Here is a 20,373-nt window from a genome sequence, read left to right on the forward strand (position 1 = left end):
TGTGTGGTAATAGAAAAGATGTAAGTTTGGCACCATTAAATTACTTGCACGTGCATTTAACAAATATTTGTGAAATGCTCCCTATATTGCTGTTACTGCGGTATTGTAAATAAAAATTCTGTATTCTTGCTCTGTGCCTCACCCATTATATGCGAGGATCCTTCAAAAAGTTCATGGAAAGGCATATGATGAAAAAAACAACGCACGGATTTCAGAAGTTCTTGAGCCACAACAAATGTCTCTTTTGCTTTCATTTTTCCTTGAACTTTTTCAGGAACCCTCACGGATTATCTCTTTTATCTCTCCAAACCAAGTATTTTCATCTCTCATTTCCAGATGAAGGAAACCATAAGAGAGGTTGAATAACGAGGTCAAAGGCATAGCCCTGGTGGACAGTGAAGGGTCGATGAAAACCCAGGTGCATCTGGTTTCCAGTCTCTTGCCCTGAGCTCATTAAGATGTCCACCTGAGCTCCAGGTTAAGGCTTTAGAAGGGGTCAGTTAGGGGTCACTAATCGCAGGAGCTTTTACTATAGCTTGTATCTCCAGATGGAGCAGGGCAGAGGCAGCTCCCTGTGACCAGGAAAGTCCCTGAGTGTTGGCGTTTCTGAGCCTTGAGTGAACTCTTATGAATGGACTTAATACACAGGCAGAAGAAAATCTGACCTGAGACTTGAAACAAGAAGGGTTTCAGTGGGCGGGCTGGATGACCAGGCAGTGAAGCCAGAGAAAGTTTTCAGTTACAGCTCAGAGAAGAAACAACGCACGCGTTTTCATGGGCACGGCAGGGAGTTCATACGGGGAAGAAAGATCAGAAAAGAAAATTACAGTCTCCCAATAAGGAGGCGAAATTCTGTTCTTTGGACAAAGTGAGCTCATTGAAGCTGTGTGAGCGTGGAAAGGACATGGTGAAGACTGTCCTCAGTATTTTTGCAAACTTCTGCCATCGGCTGAGTTGTAAGGGACAGCAGTATGCAATGGATAAGAATTTAAGAGGTGACAAAAAAAGAGAAAGGTTGGAGGTGGAAATATGGAGATGAGCCCAAGACTGCATCTCATGAATAATTATTTTAATACTCTAGCTGTAGAACTAAGAATAATTACAATGAACTTTCATATGGCTCTCCAAAAGGATATAAAAATGCAGTATCCTTTTATATAGTCGTCTTGGCTTCTCTGAATGGAGTCTGCACTAGCAATATTTCCATCACCTGGGAGCTCATTAGAAGCCTGGCTCAATCCAGACCACGGAATCAGCTTTGCATTTTAACAAGATCCCCAGGTGGTTCCTGTACAGTTTGGGGGGGGGGGGAAGGGGGACGCACTGGTTTATTACAGAAACAACTCAGAGAAAACATATGGTTTTAAGTCACAATAAGCTAATATTGATGGACCTAAGAGAGTATTGGCTTAACATTAATTCCATAACATGCTTTCTCTGATATTAGTAAAATAAAACAATAATTTGGTGTTACAAGATGAACAAGATGGGTGAAAAAAATAGACATTATAAGGGTCCCCCCTCACCGAGGGGCCCATGGGCTGGTCAAGGAGCATGGCGGGGTGTCTGAATAGCAAATGCTATTCAGATTCCTGAAGTGGCCATAGCTGATCAGAGCTGCAAGCTCCGGATCAACAGGGAAACTGTGAAATGAAAAAATTATATTGGTAAATTCGGTAATGAAATAACCACTGATATGCGGGTGGGGTAGATTTGGAGACATGGGACCCTTGGAGAGGCTGTCTTGGTGGGCAGCTGAGGACCATGGAGATAATATGCAAGAGAAGCCCTTTAAAAATGAGGGTTTTGCCGGCGCCGTGGCTCACTAGGCTAATCCTCCGCTTGCGGTGCCAGCACACCGGGTTCTAGTCCCAGTCGGGGCACCGGATTCTGTCCCAGTTGCCCCTCTTCCAGGCCAGCTCTCTGCTGTGGCCTGGGAGTGCAGTGGAGGATGGCCCAAGTGCTTGGGCCCTGCACCCGCATGGGAGACCAGGAGAAGCACCTGGCTCCTGCCTTTGGATCAGCGCGATGTGCCGGCCGCGGCTGCCATTGGAGGATGAACCAACGGCAAAAGGAAGAACTTTCTCTCTCTCTCACTGTCCACTCTGCCTGTCAAAAATTAAAAAAAATGAGGGTTTTAAGGAACCTGGAGGTGCATAATTATGGCTCACCTGCTTTGGTTTGAGGGGTGGCATTTGGCTGTGCTGGCACAAGCTCTCTGGGGAATGTCTAAGAGCCAGGTCTATAAACTGAGGGCTAGTGGTCTTTGAATCTCCATACTATGCCTATTGTTGGCTTTTCTTCAACGTTCTTCTAAAGATTTCCCATGAAAACATAGCATTTGAACTTTTAAATTTTTTTAAGATTTATTTATTTGTGGCCGGTGCCGTGGCTCACTAGGCTAATCCTCCGCCTAGCGGTGCCGGCACACCAGGTTCTAGTCCCAGTCGGGGCGCCAGATTCTGTCCCGGTTGCCCCTCTTCCAGGCCAGCTCTCTGCTGTGGCCAGGGAGGGCAGTGGAGGATGGGCCAGGTGCTTGGGCCCTGCACCCACATGGGAGACCAGGAGAAGCACCTGGCTCCTGCCTTTGGATCAGCACGGTGCACCGGCCATGACGGCCATTGGAAGGTGAACCAACGGCAAAAGTGTCGCTCCCCATCTTCGTGGAGGAACAACACAGGACCCTGTGCTGTTCTTTTGTTTGCTCGGCCCTCCCCGGGTTTGCTGCTGGTTCTTCCCGGGTTGGCTACCGACCCTTCCACCTCCATGGAAGGGCGGTTCCCCCTGCCACTTTCCCCACTTCCGCGGGGGAGCGGCACACCGCCGGCCGGCTCTCTCGGGGGCTGCACACGTGTTCCTCTAGATGTTCCTGGTGCATGTTGTCTCTCTCCTCCTTTATAGTCCTCTTCCACCAATCCCAACTCTGCTACCCACACGCCGAGTACGCTGCTCTCCTCCAATCAGGAGCAGGTCCTACAGTTTATTGGTTGAACTGGAGGCAGCTGTGTAGAAGCTGTTTCCTCCTCTCCCAGCGCCATATTGTGGGAGAGCAGATGCATAGAATAAGTCTTAATTCCAGTAACTTAGCCTAGTCCGAGTTGCTCCCAGTTGCTCCCCACAAAAAGGAAGACCTTTCTCTCTGTCTGTGTCTGTCTGTCTGTCTCTCTCTCTCACTGTCTACTCTGTCAAAAAAAAAAAAAGATTTATTTATTTGTTTGAAAGGCCGAGTTGGAGAGAGAGCAGAGAGAGATCTTCCATGCACTGATTCATTCCCCAAATGGCCACAATGGTAGGGGCTGGGCCAGGCCAAAGCCAGGAGCCAGGAGCTGCTTCTTCTGGGTCTCCCACATGAGTGCAGGGGCCCAAGCACTTGGTCAATCTTCTGCTACTTTCCCAGGTGCATGAACAGGGAGCTGGATTGGAAGTGGAACAGCCTGGGACTCAAACCATTCCCCAGATGGGATGCCGGCACTGGCCCTTGTACTCTTTTTAAAGCCCACAAAACCAGAGACCCAAGTGAAGTATTTTCCTCAGCTTGCACTTTCACTAGTGTAGCATCCTTTAAGAGAAAACTCAGCATGTGGTCTTAGACTCTCTTGTTTTCACAGAGCGACAAGAAGATGATAAACGACTTGCATTGCTTCTCCCTGAAGCTATTAAATGAGAATCGTGATTACCTTTTCAATGACAGTATCCTCTGATACTCTCAAACTGTGGTAAAATTGATACCTTGGATGATCACTGCGACTGCCATTTATTTCCTTTTGAAGCTGTTGGCAACAGCTTTGCCCAAATATGATGCAACTGAGTCATTCCAGCAATGAGGAGGTGACTTCTCCTTTGACAAAGGAAACATAGTCCTTGGGAGAAATCAGAAGCAAAGCATCCGTGCTGCTGGGCACCAGAGGTAAAGCAACCATCACTAAACTACCACTGCCGAATGCCCCTGAGGAAGGAGATGGTTCAGCGCTTAGGGCTGTGCAAATGCCCAGTCAACATAAGCTTTGCTAATCCTCCAGGCTAGAAGTAGAGGGAAAGAGGAACCAAGCTCAACACCATAGCTTTATTTTGCTTCCAGGTAGAAGGTTCTAGAACACTGGATTGTGGCACATTGACGAGTCGGGCTTTGTAGATTCACAATTTCTCATCAGTTTGGTTAATAGAGGCAATGCTGAGGAAAGGGCTGGCCTCCCAGCTGCAGACCAGACATGCCCATGTCCCTCAGGATGGTGCTGTGGCCAGGGTAGACTTACCCGCAAGGCTGTGCTTGCCCTGTGCTTGTATGAGTGCCAGGATGACATCCCCGGCTCGGGGTTTGTCCCTGTTGGCTCCTGCCGCCTGGAGGGGACTCTGAAGACCTGGTAGCCAACCATCCAACCATCCCTCACTCAAAGTCACTCCACCGTGGGCCTGCTTGCTCTTCCATTCATTTACTGCATGCATCCCTAGGTGTGTACACGCAGTTGGGTGGGTTGGAGAAACAAATGGACGCAGGCCTGGGCTGTCTTGCTCACAAGCCCAGCGCCTGGCGTAGTTCTTAGTAGCTAAGAGAACTTCTTGAGTGAATGAAATGGCTGAACGAAGGAAAACAAAGGCATTGCCAGGGAGCCTGGTTCAGATTGTTGTGGGGAGAATGAGCTGTGCACTCCTACAATTACTGTGCAGCAGGGGGCTTTAGTATCCAGAAAGAGTGGCCTCTGGCAGGCTGTGGGCTGCAGAGCAAGAAGGATGACCTGCCGCTGAGAGGGTCGGAGTAGCGTGCCCTCTGTTGGGTTCAAGCGCACCAATTATTACCCGGCTGGTTCTCCTGCTGCTTGTTCTGTTTCCCCGCCACTTCCCGGGGGAGCCTTGGTCTGAATCCAGCCCAGACACACGAGCAGGGCTGAGTCACCGCTGCCCCCTTCTCCCAGGGGGGCACAGATCTGTGACCCTCACATGGTACGGGGCAGGAGTACTACCCAGGGAGTTGGTTTGCAATGCAGATTCCAGGGCCTGCCCTGGAGAAGCTCTGTCAGGGAATCTGGAGCTGGCCAAGAGAACGCGGTGGGATTCCGGTGTAGGCGGCCAGCGGCGCCCTCTCCTCATTCGTGCCTGCGTGACTGCCTACGCCACCCCTTAAGACCCGCCTGAGATCTCTCTTTCTCTGACATTCCCTGCTCCAGGTCCCCCACGTGGGTAATTTGGAGCTGCAGGTCCTGACTCTGTATGGGTGGGCCATGGAGTCGGTTGGGTACAACTGAAAAAGACTTAGTAGAATCATTCTTGTGTGTTAAATGATGGTTCAGCTTTATAGACGGGTGTGTGTGTGTGTGTGAGTGTGTGTGAGTGTGTGTGAAGTCCCTGTCTTAGGTTGAGCGCTCTGGAAGCAGAGATCCCAGCAGGGATTCAGGGGTCTGTGTTTGATTGAAGAAGGCTATGGAAGGGGGGAAACTGAGGCAAGGATGGGGTCTGGGGGAAAGTCTTGCTTGGGCCCAATCCCCCAGGGAAGCACCAAAATGTACCACTCAAGCAATGCCCCCTGCCCCTATGAAGGCACAAGGCCCAGCCTGCTGTATTCCCAGTTAGTGAGGGGTTGGTTGTGTGCTGCGAGGTCACAGCAATGCGGGTAACCTCTCAGATGAGGTGGCTCCTGTCGGCCAAGGGCAATCGTCAGGAGAACAGGGCAGTGGGGAGCCATAGCTGCCGACACTCACAGGGGCTGCCAGGTGGACTGACCAGCCCCGGGGAGACGGCCTGGCAGCATGCTGCCAGCACCCCCTGAGTCTTCCTGCCTGCATGCTCATACGCACCTGCCAGGACTAGAACAAAATAACAATGCAGGATTAGGGGGAAAGCCCCTTGAAAGTACAGAAATATAAAGCTTTCTGCCTCCTTCCATGGTGTTTCTCTCAGCTTGCTATAGTGTGATTTTTTTTCTCATTTTATTTATATATTTTTTTGCTGTTCAATGCCATTCTGAGTCAGGAGATATTTAACGTGTACATTATGAGGATGCTTTTACCGTCTGGTTTTGCACCATGCAATGCCAATTTAACCACAAACAAGTAATTTCACGTGTGGGATGACTGCGATTACAAAATTGAATTCCTATCTGCATTGTCAGTTGGTGGCCATACCCACGTGGGTCAGCCGTTCTTCCCAAACAGTGGGGGTGTGGCACAAAGGGAACTCAGCCGTTTCCCTTTCACCTCTAAAACGCGGTCTCTGCCGTCAGCGCGCTGGCGAGCTGGGGAGGCCTGAAAGGAAGTGAGCCGATGAGCTGCCCCGTCTTTTCTCTTTCCTCCTCCCCATCATTTTCCGTGGACAGAACTGGCTCACACAAGGAAGTATCGTGAATAGGAAAGGCTGTGATAGGCTCTTTGGTTGCTTCTGTTTCTTACAAACTTTTGCCTTCTTTCTGTGTTCAAAGCAAGCTCTGGTTCATACAGAAGCTCAGCTTCCTGGTGCTGACAGCAGCCCTGCTTACTCCGTCTTCAGCGGCACAGGCTTGGCCTGCGCTCACCCTGAAGCTCACTGAATGAATATCCAAGCACAGAAAGTGCATCAGAACTCTGTGCCCGTGGGACATCCTGTGTGCTGCATGCAAATGTGGCAGCAAGGGTTATTCGCAGGCATATCTTGTTTGCCTCTCTGCTGCCCCGTGCGTGTTCCATTGTCCCAAGAGACCTCACTGACCAAATGAATTCAAAGTTAAAATTATTAATTAGTTTAACACAGTACTAAACCAAACATGGAGTCTTTCTGAGCTTGGGGCCCTGGGCAGTGATGCGAATTCATGCCCAGAGCTAACCCTGCCCATTTGCTTCTTACACTGAGTTCACTTAATGTAGGTCTGGCTTCTCCAGTTTTCTTTTCTTAAAAAATTTTTATTTATTTATTTGAAAATCAGAATTACACAGAAGAGAAGAAAGAGAGGCAGAGAGAGATGTCTCCCACCCGCTGGTTCACTCCCCAACCAGCTGCAATGGCCACCGATCTGAAGCCTGGAGCCAGGAGCTTCTTCCAGGTCTCCCACTCAGGTACAAGAGCCCAAGGACTTGGGCCATCTTGCACTGCGTTCCCAGGCCATAGCAGAGAGCTGGATTGGATCAGAAGTGGAGCAGCCAGGACTTGAACCAGTGCCCATATAGGATGCCGGCACTGCAGGCAGTGGCTTTACCCACTGCGCCATAGCGCTGGCCCCCTCCAGGATTCTAATGTGTCACACCTCCTGGGGAAATTTACAAGAGAAAATTAGTGGGAGACAAACTACAGCCTCCAGCTGCTACAGTTGGTCCCCAGGCTCTAACAGATGCTGTCCTCTGCCCTTCTCTCTACCCTTTCTAGGTAGAAACTAGCACTGCGGGGTGAGGTGACTCACACCCTCATCTCGCAGGGGTCTGAGCCCCTGGTTGCCCATCAGGTCACACGTTAGGGAGTACCCAGGGCGTTCCACTGGATCACCTCCTCGGGCATCCATATTCCTCATAGTCCTATTCATTCATCCATATTCATGTTCCCATTACATAGCACCAGCCCTACCAGTTATGATAATTCCTTCCTGCTGTTAGGGGAATATGTTTCCCAATTCTTTATTCCAAGTTCTTGCCCTTGCTTGAGACAAGATTTCAAAGCAGAGGCACAAATAATGAGCAAAAATGAGATCAGGATTTATTTAAAGTGAGAGCGTGAGAATACATTCGAGCTTGAATGCAGGTAGCCCCGTGAGGAGAGAAGCTCCCCGTGAGAGGGCCAGAGATGTGCCCAAGAGGAGAGAAAGCATGAAAAGAGCCACTTAGAGGGCCCTCCACATCCAGCTGTCCCACTTCTGGGGCAGAGGGTGGACCCTAATTGAATGTACAAACTAAGTGGAGTTTGGGTGGGGTTTAGTGTGTGAGAGGTTTTCTGGGAGCTTCATGGAGTATCCACAGGTAGTTCAGGTTACACGTGTTCATCATGACAGCTCATCTTTCCCAGCTCTGGATGCAATGCACTGCATCATGGGAAAGTACCTGTGCAGGATGGGGCATGCAAGGTGGTGGAGTTACAGCACAGAGCTTTGTGAGACAGAAATTGTAGGCAAATCTCCCAGCTCATGCCTCACTCCCCCAGATCTCCATGAATGCTGGTCTACTGGTGTGGCGAGCCCAAAATGACTGCAGTGGCTTTAGGTTTCTGGTCAGTGGAACCTTTTGTTCCCACCCAAGGATCAAGACCTTTAGACCCACAGCACCTAAAGTTGTCAGGAAAAGCAGCCCAAAGTCCATGGTCACTGGGAATGGTGACTGAGCATGGCTAACCCTCCTGCTTCACACACTGCGTCAGGGTTCCTCTCCAAGCTGGTGAAGCTAATGTTTCAGCTGCTTCATTAGGGGAGCCCACTCCACTGACACCCCAGATCAGCAGTTTTGGGGGGTCTGTGTAGGGCTGATGGGCCTCAAAGTCACATGACACCCACTACAGTTCTTTTTCTATAAACTAGACCCCTTGGATGAAGGAAATGTTATGTTTTCCACCGTGATGAATCAAACAGTCCTCAGAGAGTGGTGTTTGTCAAGGTCACAGCATGGCTCCCTCTCACTGTGCAGAGACCACGTGATATCGCTGTGGGTCAAGGGACACACTTGACTCTGCCTCAATACAGGGGTCAGTGTGCCACTTTGTGGAATATGTAGGCAGTCCAGATCCTTTGGTGCAGGGCTGTAAACACACACCATTGCTCAAGCCAGTGAAAACACTCTGCAGCTCATGCCCCTTCCTTGGGGATATGGAAAAGAACATGCTTTGCATATCAGTAGCTGCACAGTGTGTCCCACAGGCTGTATTCTTCTGCTCTAGTAAAGATCCTCCATCCTGGGCGGGCGGGGGGAGGGGGGGGCATGGGGGCGTGCTGTGGCTTAGCAGGTGCTGCCATCCCATATGGATGGGTGCAGGTTCGAGTCCCTGCTGCTCCACTTCCAATCCAGCGCTCTGCTATGGCCTAGGAAAGCAGAAGACAGCCCAAGTCCTTAGGCCCCTGCACCCATGTGGGAGACTCAGAGGAAGCTCCTGGCTCCTGGCTTTGGATCAGCCCAGCTCCAGCCATTGCAGCCAATTGGAGAGTGAACCAGCAGATGGAAGACCTCTCTCTCTCTGCCTCTCCTTCTCTCTCTGTGTAACTCTGACTTTCAAATAAATAAATAAATCTTTAAAAAAAAAAAAAAAGATGCTCCATCCGCCACAACAGCTGCAAATTGGTTTACAGAGTGGTTAAATTTGTAATAATTCACTTCCATCTCCTGTTAATTTACACGATTTTGTCAACTAGCAAGCCAGTGAATCGGATGAGGTTAGATGAGGTTATAATGGGAATGATCACCCCTTTAAGTCTCTAAGTCTTGAGAGTGGCACTTGGTGGATGTCCCTGATTTGTAACATTGGGCTGATTTCAGAGGCCTGCAGTTGACTTTTCCTACTATAAGAGTTCTTAATCTACAGGTCAAAGAACCAATGCCAGCAGCAAAGCAGCTCCTCCAGCTATGTCTTCAGAAATGGGAGGAAAATGCTAATGAGTGGTTCTGTGGACTCAGTGAATTTTCTGTGAATGAGACACAGACCAGCCCTCCATTTCTTACCTGACCCCCATCTTCCGTCGTTCTATCACAGGGACCATGGTAGCACTTTGAGTATCTGGCTTGGGATCAACTCTGATCCTGTACTCACTGGTTCTTGAAACATGTGGGTATTTCCCTTACCCCAGTAGATAGTAACTCAAGTAAATAACTGCAGCTCTCTTTGGGGAACAAGAAAGAAAATCCCTTGCTGTGGCACTGAAGAGTCCTTCCTCACAGGGACCTGGCCTCTCATTCCAGCAATGGGTTCTGAATCTGAGAAGTGGCTTAGGTCTAGAAATGGCCAAGTTTGGGCCAGGCCGAAGCTAGGACACCCAAGAACTCAACACAGGACTCCCACATTGGGAACAGGATCCCGATCGCTTGAGCCATCACTAGATTACTGCTGCCTCCCAGGAGCTGCATTAGCAGGAAGCTGGAGTCAGCAGCTGGATCCAGGATCAAATCCAGGAACCCTGATGTGGGATGTGCGTGTCTTAACCGCTAGGCTAACTGCCTGCCATCAGGAGCTCAGCTTTGTACTAGCATGTCTCAGCAGTCTACAGAGGAGAACCAGTACTCGGCTTCTCAATGACTCTGGCACTTCCCTCACCAGCTTATTCCTTTACTATTTTGGTAAATTGGAAAATCCTCTAGCACCCCCTCCCAAGAGCATAGCTCGCTGGTGGGTTTTCCAGTGTCGTATCTTGGTATCTTGGATCCATTCTTTTTTTTTTTTTTAAGATTTATTTATTGGCCAGTGCCATGGCTCAATAGGCTAATCCTCTGCCTTGCAGCGCCGGCACACCGGGTTCTAGTCCCAGTCGGGGCGCCGGATTCTGTCCCGGGTGCCCCTCTTCCAGGCCAGCTCTCTGCTGTGGCCAGGGAGTGCAGTGGAGGATGGCCCAAGTGCTTGAGCCCTGCACCCCATGGGAGACCAGGAGAAGCACCTGGCTCCTGGCTTCGGATCAGTGCAGTACGCTGGCCTCAGCACACAGGCCATGGCGGCCATTGGAGGGTGAACCAACGGCAAAAGGAAGACCTTTCTCTCTCTGTCTCTCTCTCTCACTGTCCACTCTGCCTGTCAAAAAAAAAAAAAGATTTATTTATTTATTTGAAAGTCAGAGTTATACAGAGAGAGAAAGAGAGGCAGAGAGAGAGAGAGAGAGAGAGAGAGATCGATCTTCCATCCACTGGTGCACTACCCAGATGGCCACAACGGCCAGAGCTGCTCCAATCCAAAGCCAGGAACCAGGAGCTTCTTCCGGGTCTCCCATGTGGGTGCAGGGGCCCAAGAACTTGGGCCATCCTCCACTGCTTTCCCAGGCCATAGCAGAGAGCTGGATCAGAAGTGGAGCAGCCGGGACTCAAACTGGCATCCATATGGAATGCCGGTACTACAGGTGGCGGCTTTACCCACTACGCCACAGTGCCGGCCCCTGCACAGTTTCTTATATAACATTCCTGTCTCCAGTGCAAGATTCTCAACTCCCTCGTGGCAAGGCCTCTGTCCTGTTCCTGTTTGCAATCCCAATTCAGAGGCTGACAGTTAATGGTACTAAACAAATATTTCTCAAATGGAGGGCAGTTTGGGGTAGATCGTAGAGTGTCTTAAATTCTTAGTTAAGCAATTTGGGTATTATTCCATTGGCAGTGAGAAAGGGTTTGAAATGCTTGGTTGGCAGGGGTGTGAGATATGTATTGGACCACGGACAGAGAGAAGAAAATAACCAAGAGCCTATTGCGGCAACACAGGCAAAAAGTAAGGGCAGGATTTGAGTGGAGGCAGGCAGATGCAAAAGTAATTAAGGAGGGGTGACCCAAGGGCCCAGATGTCCTCAGGCTGACAGCCAGTGGATGGGGCCATCAGAGATTCTAATCACCAAGTGTGTTAGGAGTTCTGTACTTCTACGCCACCACACAGATAGAAGAGGCGCATTGCTCATGTTCGCATGGAAGAAACATCTAGAAAATAAATCCATGTGGGTTTTCTCGTTGTCGTGTACAATTAGGCAGATCTGTAAAGTAAGCATGGGAATATTCTTTCCCCTCCATTTTTTGCCCAGAACGCTGTGGTTCTATCTGAGGAAGTCCAAGGTCATCAGTGTGGAATTTGCTCAGCTCATTAGCATACAGAGTAATTAAAGTGGAAGTGGCTTTTAGCAACACTGCTTTCAAATCCGCTGTGCTGTACAGTAACATATGTCCCCAGACTGCAGATTCAGCACATTCTCGGCTGGAGTCTGGGTGGTACCCTCGTTGGAACAACTTATCCGTGACCCAGATGGATCATATATATGCCAGGAAATACTCTCTTTTTTCTGAACCCTCTAGGCCTTTGACTGTAGGCAAAGCTATTTACCTTCCTCATGGGTGCCTCCTGTTCACATAGTCTCCCGCAAGCTGGTTCCTGGGAACCCCGCTGCATGAACTGGGCCTGGATTTGCCAGGGTTCTCCCTAGGGCCGGCCTGAGGCTTGCAGTCAGCAATATCCCCTTTCCCGTGGACTTCACCATTGCCATTCGCTGTGACCCTCAGGTATCCAGTAACCAGCTTTTTGATGGGAAAAGGCTGACAAAATCCATTCTCCAACTAAACGTTTCCATTTCATGCTTGCTAGAATAGGTTCATCATAAAACAATTTGCAAAACGTAGAACATCTGGAGAGTGTTAGAAACCAAAGCTTTTCTTAAAGGCACCGAAGCAACACAGTAAGCCATGGGCACACATGCTTTTCTCCATGGAAAACATTCTAATTATTTATTTGCATGCATATAACTGCAGGTTTATGCAGAGTGACTGGATGTGTAAAAACAATAAACAACTAAAATAACATAAATCCCAAGATTTTTTTGTGAAAATTTAATAAGCCAGCGCTGCAGACACTCAGACCCAGGGGAGAGAGCAGAGGCGTGTGTTTGCATTTGGATTGTACCCTGCAGTGAGAGAAAGGCAAGAGCAGGCTCCCCTTCCCATCTTTTGAGAAGCACCTAAGACAGATAGAACAAACCAGAACAATACTTGATCTAGAGCAATAGTGCCTAGCCCTGTGTTTGGTCATCTGAAACGCACTGACCCTCTGCCTTGGAAAATGTTTCCTCTGCAGAAGGCGGCGAGTGGCTTCCAAGGCCCCGTTCTGCAGGGGCTCACTGCTCGTCACATGACCACAGCTGCAGCTCTGCTTTGAGAACTCCTCCATTAGCCTAATTCTCTATTGCTCACTTCAGGAACAAAACCATGAGACTTCACTGAACTTTGACCTGGTGAGTGTAATGAGGAAACCATTAAAAAGAAAAATGTGTATTAATTTTTTCATACAGATAATATATTCCTAGCAGCTTCAAAAAGCTTTTCTAGATTGTAAGATTTCCAAAGGATGGCTAATAAGTATCTCTCTCTCTCTTTCTTAACTTGCTCCCTCCCTCCCTCTCCCCTCTTTCCCCTCCTCCCTTCCTGCCTCCCTCCTTCCTGCCCCGTATCTCACACTCCATGGCCCTACCCTATATATGCAAGTGTGTGTGTGTGTGTGTGTTTATCCTTATGTGAGGAAGTCCAAATTATTAGTCTCTTTTAAAGATTTATTTATTTATGTGAAAGAGTTACAGAGAGAGAAACACACACACAAAACTAGAGATCTTCCATTTGCAAATGACTGAAACAGCTGGAACGGGATCAGGCTGAAGGCAGAGGCCAGGAGCTTCTTCTGGGTCTCCCACGTGGGTCTAGGGGTCCAAGGACTTGGGCCGTCTTTTGCTACTTTCCCAGGCCATCAGCAGGGAGCTGGAGAGGAAGTGGAACAGCCGGGACTTGAACCATTACCCATAAGGGATACCGGTGTTGCAGGCAACAACTTAACCAGCTGTCCTACAACGCCAACTCCCAAATTATTATTCTTGGTTCTATGATCCAGGGACATGCTGAATGAATCCACAACTTGGGAGTTGGGGATTGAGGACTGGGCCTACCGGAAGAGTAGGGAGTTTTTCAGGCCTATCAGCTGTGGCTTCAGCCAGAGAGAGTGTTCTTCCTGCTTGGCTCACAAACCAGACTCCAGAGAGTCAGAGTGACTGTGAACCTCTAGGACTTCTTTCAACTCCAAGGATGCTATGAGTTGGGAATTCAATTCTATGTGCTACCCAGTAGGCTACATGTGTGCATGCAAAACAGTTCTGGTGACACGCTTCACTGTCATGCCTGTGTGCCTGCCGCTGCCTGGGCCATGCAGATGGTGGGAGTGAGTGCTGCACATGGGAGACTCCATGGGGCCAAAGATTCGGGCTTTTGCCTTGCCAGCTGCTGCCAGGTATGCTTGGGATCTCGCCTTAAGGGCTGAATGCATTCTTAGAAAGCTGTGCATTCATAGGTCAATAATTTGTACCTGGAAACCCAGTGGAGACGAAGGGTATTGAAGGAGACCATACCATTGACCGCGCACATACTGTTTGCCAGGCTCTTGCTCTTGAATCTTCTTAACAACTCGGCGAGGTGGATTTTGCCTTCTGAGATGGGGAGGAAATAGAAGAAGGGAGTTCTTAAACAACCCACCCACCCATCTATGCTAGTATAGCAGAACCACCACTCCAAGTCCAGATGACCCAACCCTAAGTGCTGAGCGTTCCTCCATCCCCCAGACGGCTTTAAAATGTGAGACTGTGAAACGTTACAAGAATAAGAGGAAAGTGTTCAGCATGAGTGCTGTCAGAAGCTGAGAGTCTACAAAGCAAAAGGCTACTCATTTGGAGGCCACCCATTTGGCCGCATCGGAGGTTTGTGCCAACGTGAGACAGCTGGACAGATAGCGTGAGCATCTGCCCCCACGCAGTCCCCTGCCCAGAGCTGTCACGACAACCCATGGCCAATAGCGCTGCCCTGCTCCTCCTAGACCTAGCATCAGCACAGCACAAGGGGAGCATTACCGAACACCATGACCACCCAGGGCGTGTACTTGGCTCCTCCGTCACTCACGTGTTTGCTTTACTTCTGTTAATACAGAATCGTGCTGCTTCCCATGCCCATCTGTTTAGACGCAGACCTACGATATTCCGTGGATGTCCGCATTTTTCTCGGCCTTTGGGAGGAGAGTCCCACGCTCCTTCACACCTCCTGGCTGATTCTGTAAGTGCCCAGAGCTTCGAAGGTGCGTCCTTCTCCACCGAGCACCATGACAACTTCACGTTAAGACTCTGGTGAAATCTTTCTTGAAAATATAAATACACGGCCAGAGCCACAACTCACCAGGCTAATCCTCCGCCTGCGGTGCCGGCACCCCGGGTTCTAGTCCCAGCTGGGGTGCCGGATTCTGTCCTGGTTGCTCCTCTTCCAGTCCAGCTCTCTGCCCTGGCCCGGGAGTGCAGTGGAGGATGGCCCAAGTGCTTGGGCCCTGCACCCCATGGGAGACCAGGAGAAGCACCTGGCTCCTGGCTTAGGATTGGCAGTGTGCCGACCGTAGCGACCATTTGGGGAGGTGAACCAACAGAAGGAAGACCTTTGTCTCAGTCTTTCTCTCTCTCACTAACTCTGCTTGTCAAAAAAAAAAAAAAGAAAAAAAGAAAATATAAATACACTTGTTTAATTAAACCAGTCTCTTACTAGCCATCATGGCTCATACAACAGCAAGGGCCCAGTAGTGGCTTGAAATATTTTACATATATATATATATATATATAAAAGATTTATTTATTTATTTATTCAAGAGGCAGAGTTAGAAGCAGAGACAGAGAGAAAGGTCTTCCATCTGCCAGTTCACTCCCCACATGGCTGCAACGGAGCAGCCAGGACTCGAACCGGCACCCATATGGGATACCAACACTGCAGGTGGTGGCTTTACCTGCTACACCACAGCACCAGCCCCTGAAATTCAGTTTTAACTGTGTGTTCTGTGTTCCATCTGTATTCCACTTTAACCTGCACCTGTGCTGAGGTTCTACCATATTATGGTAGAAGTGAGGTAGAAAGAGGAAGCGGACTCTTGAGGAGAATTTGAACTGTCATGATTCCCATATCCATTCAGTCCATCTTCTCCTCTAAGGAGCTTCAACAGGGCTGAGCTTATGACCCAGCACATCAGTTACAGAAGGAAGAAAGTCCAATCCAGCAGGCTTAATTCATGAGGAAAAGGCTAAAGTTGGGAACCCAGAGTAAAAAACAAGAAAGGAAGAAACGAACAGACTCCAGGGCATTAAGGAATGTTATGATTATAAGAATAATCACGGCGGGGGAGGGGGGCAGTCAGCGCTATGTCATAGTGAGCCAAGCCTCTGCCTGCGGTGCAAGCATCCCAATGGGCACCAGTTCGAGTCCTGGCAGCACCACTTCCAATTCAGCACTCTGCTATGGCCTGGGAAAGCAGTAGAAGATGGCCCAAGTGCTTGGGCTCTGCACCCATGTGGGAGACCTGAAAGAAACTCCTGCCTCTTGGCTTCGAAACAGCCCAGCTCCAGATGTTGCAGCCATTTGGGGGAATGAACGTAGATGGAAGACCTCTCTCTCTCTAGGTCTGCCTCTCAAAAAAAAAAAAAAAATCACGAAACACAAATTTACAAGAGCTAAGATACTCCTCATTTTAAATCCACCTCCTAAGTATTTCTAAGTTTCATAAATTCCAGCGATGATCACTTGATGCTGTATTGTGTGCGTCCATCCAAACTCCCAGCTCATCACCAGTTCACTAAGTGCCGTGGGCCAGACCTCCACAGGTCTGATGCAGAGGCCAGGCGCGGAAATAGAATCTGTGCAACACAAAAAGGATAATTTGAAATTGACTTTACACGTACTCACTTGGTCAGTTTTCAAGCCAGGATTTTCTTACCTACAACTTTGAAAACCCTGAATAAAAATGAAGAGAGCCACCATGTCTTAGAAAACCATCAGGGCCCAAGATGCCTGCATTAGGTCAGAGTCCCTAGCGGAGGGAGCTGATCCAGGGGCTTCAGGGCACATGACTCACGGAGGGCAGCTTCCCAGGAGAAGGGGAGCGAGGGGAATGGGAGAGGATGGGGGGAAAGAACAAACAAGGCTGTGGTGTCCATGAAGCCTGGCTGCCATCTGATGCTCCAGGGATCTCTGGAGCGTGAGTTGTGCCACAGAGTTGAATGCACTTGGAGGCAGAAGGGGTGGCCTTGCATGTGCCCAAGTCATTGACTACGGGCTCACCACCAACACCAGCAACCCCACGCCCTGGGAAGGACATAAATTCCCCAACAGGGTGGTGGCTGGGCGCACTTTTCCAGAGAAAGGGACAACTGTGAGCCTTTCAAGGCCAAGGCCACAGCAGCTGGAGCATGGCTGGGTACCTCAGCCTGCCAAAGCCGATCCAGGCCAGCCACCTCCAGTGAGGCCCCTGAGCCAGGGTGTCCTTGCACATTTCATCATTTCAGACTCACATGGTTAATGCCACACCATCAATTCTCCTGCTCTGGCCGGCTGCGTGGCTGCAAGGGTTGTGGCCCCTTGGACGTCCATTCTTCTCTGCAACCAGATCCTCATCGCACCTGAGACCAGGGTATCCTCACACAACCAGGAAGACCAAATAAAAACCCTTGTTCAGCCCCCACTGCTCTGGCTGCGTGGATGCCTCTTGCTTGGCAAATGCAATGAGACCCACAGCAATTTGTTTTCAGTCTCCCAGATTACATGATAGGCGCGTCCATAAAACTGTGTTTGGAGTCAAAAGTGCATTAGTCATGTTCAAATATAAAGCTGCCATTCTTCTTCTCAAACCATGGAATGCACTATGCTTGATAAACAGAAGTTTCCAGAAGTGAGTCACAGCTTTGCAAAATCCTGGCGCTGTCAGGGTCTCTTGTCATCACCTGGTCCGTCCACAGGATTCCGGGAGTGCCCACCTCTGCCCACCACTAGCTGTCAGGAAGTCCTGGTTGGCGGTCCTGGTGCCTGGTTCTGACCCCTCTAGTTTGCTGCTGTATCTTTCGCTTCACTTGGTGTGTGTTTGGTGAATACAGTCTTCCACTATCAACTTAAAGACACCAGAGTGGAAATGTCAATATACTTTATCAAACACATCTTTAGGAAGCATTGACTACAAATGAGACACAGTGGTTTAAAAAAAAAAAAAAAAAAGTAGGAGCCAATCATGCAGCTTCCTGGATTTCTCTCTCCAGAGGAGATACAGACAAGCAGGCTACAACAGTTCCAAATGGGGCAAGCGGTACTGGGAACTGGGCAGGGTGCTTACCCAGAATGCTCCACGTGACTCGCTCAGTGGTTCTCAGCCCCATCTGACCCAACCTCCCCTTTTGATTATATAGATGGTCCAACCTTCTTTACCATCCTGCAACGAAGTTTGGGTTGTTGTTGCCAGTTCTTGGCTACTGTGAATAACGCTGGGATAAACATGGGAATGCCGATGTCTACTCAACCGGTGGATCTCTCATGTCCTTGAGTGTTTACCCAGTAATGGACTGCTGGGTCAGATGGTAAGAGCTATTTTTAGCTTTTTGGGGAACCTCCATACTGTTTTCCCCAATAGCTGTACTCATGTACATTTCTACCAAAAACGTGCAAGGGTTTCCTTTGCTCTGTATCCTCACTATCACTTGTTATCTTTTGTCCTTTTGATAATGGCCAACCTACTGGAGGGAGGTAATATCTCGTTGTGGTTTTTATTTGTATGTCCCTGATAATTAATGATGCTAGGCATTTTGTCATATAGCCGTTAGCCATTTGAGATATGTCTGTTTTGATCTAATGTCCATTTTAGTTGGATAATTTGCATTTTTTTGCTATTGAGTTCCTAATATATTCTGGATATTAACCTCTTGTCAGATGTATAGATTGCAAACATTTTCTCCCATTCTCTAGGTTGTCCCTACACTCTGCTGATTGTTTTCTTTGTTGCACAAAAGCTCTTTGGTTTGATGAAATCCAAATTGTCTACTTTTGCTTTTACTTGATTGTGTTGTATTTTCTCTGGGAGTCTGATCTAGAAAATCCTGGCCCATTCTAATGTCCTGAAGTGTTTTTCCTGAGTTTTCTTCTAATGATTTCAAAGATTCAGATCTCATTTTTAGGTCTTTAATACATTTTTCCAAAAATTTTTATTTATTTCAAATTCTGAGTTGGGGAGAGAGATCTATCAATCTACTCCCCCAAATGGCCACAATGGCCGAGACTGGGTCAAGCCAAAGCCAGGAGCCTGGAACTTCATCCCGGTCTCCCACATGGGTAGCAGGAGCTCAAGTGCTGGGGCCATTCTCCTCTGCCTTCCCAGGCACGTTGCAGGGAGCTGGGAAGGAAGTGCAGCAGCCGGGACTTGGACTGGCACTAGCATGAGTTACCAGCATCACAAGTGGCAGCCTGACCCACTGCACCACAGTGCCCGGTGTCTCAGTTGATTGTTTTGAGTGGTGAGACATAGGGGTCAAGTTTCAGTCTTGTTCATGCGGATATCCAATTTTCCCAGAACCATTATTATAAAGTCCATCTTTTTCCACTGCAGGTTCTTGGCTTCTTCATCAAAAATCAGTTAGTGGTACCCGTGAGGTTTTTCTTCTAGGGTCCCTATTCTTTTCCATTGGCCTATGGATCTGTTTTTATGCCAAGAACATGCTGTTTTAGTTACTGTAGCTTTGTAATATATTTTCAAGGTAGGTGGTATGTGCTTCCTGCTTTGTTCTTTTTGCTCAGGTTCCCTTTGGCTAATTGGAGTTTTTTGTGATTCTATACAAATTTTACTAGTGTGCTGTCTGTGCAAATGTATTGGAGTTTCGATAGGGATCACATTGAATCTATAAATAGATTTGGATGGTATATACATTTTAACAATATTGATTCTTCCAGCCCATGAACACAGGAAGTCTTTCTATTTCTTTGTTTTTGATTTTTTTCTTCAGTGATTTATAGCTTTAGTTTCATTGTGGAGAACTTTCATTTCTTTGGTTAAATGTATTCCCAGGTATTTTTTAAATTATTTTTGGTAGCTATTGGCACTGAAATTGCTTTCTTGATTTCTTTTTCAGATAATTTACTATTAGTGTATGACAATGCTATTGATTTTAGTATGGATTGATTGCTATTCATTTCCCCCTTAGTAGTGCTTTTGCTGTGTCTTGTAGGTTTTGGTATGTTGTGTTTCCATTTTCATTTGTTTCAAGAAATTTTTAAATATTCTCTTTGATTTCTTCTTTGATCCACTGATTGTTCAAAAGTAAGTTGTTTAATTTCAATATATCTGTGTAATTTCCAAAATTTTCCCTATTAATGATTTCTGGTTTTATTGCAGTGATGGTCATAAGGTACTCAATATGATTCTTTTTTTTTAAAACGATTTATTTATTTGAAAAGCAGAGTTACAGAGAAAGGAAGCAAGAGAAAGGGGGGAGGTATCTTCCATGTGCTGGTTCACTCCCCAAACATCTGCAACAGCCAGGGCCAAAGCCTGGAGCCAGGAGCCAGGAGCTTCAGCTGGGTCTCCCACAAGGGTGCAGGGTCACAAGCACTACTGCTTTCCCAGACCATTAGTAGGGAGTTGGCTCAGAAGCGCAGCAGCCAGGACTTGCAAATGGGAAGCCTACATTGCAGGAGGTGGCTTAACCTACCACGCCACAACACCCTCCCCTCGAGATGTTTTCAATTCTTTTAAATTTCTTTTGGGACCTACTGTATGATCTGTACTGGAAAATGTTCAGCGTGCTGTTGACAAAAAAGTGTATTCTGCCACCGTTGGATGGACCGTTCTGTAGGGGTCTGTTGGGTCCTACTGATCTAGGGTACAATCAACTTTACTACAGGGAGGGGTCACCTGGGCCTTGTTCTCAGGCACCATCTTGGTTCCCTGCAAAGTATG

The 20,373-nt window shown here is 48.3% G+C and overlaps 1 pseudogene; it reads left to right on the forward strand.

The window, feature by feature from the left end:
* Positions 1–20,373, forward strand: part of LOC103348724 (laminin subunit beta-4-like) — a 120,618-nt pseudogene that overhangs the window by 37,556 nt on the left and 62,689 nt on the right.

This window comes from Oryctolagus cuniculus, chromosome 3 (genome assembly GCF_051225735.1).
Source record: "Oryctolagus cuniculus isolate XC-2025 breed Fujian yellow rabbit chromosome 3, ASM5122573v1, whole genome shotgun sequence".
In the NCBI taxonomy this organism is placed as follows: Eukaryota; Metazoa; Chordata; class Mammalia; order Lagomorpha; family Leporidae; genus Oryctolagus; species Oryctolagus cuniculus.